The 955-nt window shown below is 42.5% G+C and overlaps 1 long non-coding RNA gene across 1 annotated transcript in view; it reads left to right on the top strand.

Annotated features, from left to right (window-relative positions):
* LOC119469139 overlaps positions 1-471 on the top strand; it is a 10,591-nt gene extending 10,120 nt beyond the window's left edge. The window contains exon 3 of the long non-coding RNA XR_005197953.1: positions 455-471. This is a non-coding gene — a long non-coding RNA (uncharacterized LOC119469139). The remainder of the gene's footprint in view (positions 1-454) is intronic.
* The last annotated feature ends 484 nt before the right edge of the window (positions 472-955 follow it).

A 955-nucleotide genomic window follows, 5' to 3' on the forward strand; every position in this document is an offset into this window, starting at 1 on the left:
ACACACACACACACCTTGGCAATCTTTTTATATATCAGCATTTGCTGGTACAATTTAAATTCTATTGTAGAGTTCATTTAGATTAATACAATCTAAATACTAGTCTGTTAAGTTCTACAATGAAAAAAATAGGCAATGCATCTAAATGATTCAAAGTTCAAAAACTATGAAAGTGTATAGAACTGAGTCTTCCATATGGCAGCCAGTGGCATCTGTGTTTCTTGAAATCTAAGTGAGGCCAGATATAGTGGCTCATACCTATAATCCCATCATTTTGGGAGGCCGAGTCAGGTGGCTCTCCTGAGGTCAGGAGTTTGAGACCAGCCTGACTAACATGGTGAAAGCCCATCTCTACCAAAAACATAAAAAGTAGCCAGATGTGGTGGTGAGCCCCTGTAACCCCATCTACTTGGGAAGCTGAGGCAGGAGACCTGCTTGAACCTGGAGAGCAGAGGTTGCGGTTAGCCAAGAGCATGCAGCCTCACTCCAGCCTGGGCAACAGAGCTAGACTCCATCTCAAAGAAAAAAGATCTAAATGAATTAACATTAAAGAAAATGAAAGATTTGGCTCTTTGGCTGTGTGGGCCACATTTCAGGTGCTCCACAGCTGCAGGTGGCCCTGAAACATGGTCCTCACTGCAAAAAGTTCTATTGGTTGGTGCTGGTGCAGCCTTAAAGCTGCTCTCCCTCCCCTCCTGAAACCCAACCACTGTTAGGGTTTTTCTGGTGATTCCTTTCAGAGATGACCTATGCACACAATCAGCACGTGGAGTTAATATATCCACCTAAAAAAAAATTAGCGTCTCCTGCTTAGTGCGAATGACCATGTAATAGTCCATGGAATGGAATGTATTCAGCTAGTTTCATAATGAAATGCTCTTGAGTTCTTCCCAGGTTTCCTCTCTTACAATTATTCTGTGGTGAACACCATTCTCTCTGCAGAGTAAATTCTTAA

This window comes from Cebus imitator, unplaced genomic scaffold, assembly GCF_001604975.1.
Source record: "Cebus imitator isolate Cc_AM_T3 unplaced genomic scaffold, Cebus_imitator-1.0 Scaffold579, whole genome shotgun sequence".
NCBI lineage: Eukaryota > Metazoa > Chordata > Mammalia > Primates > Cebidae > Cebus > Cebus imitator.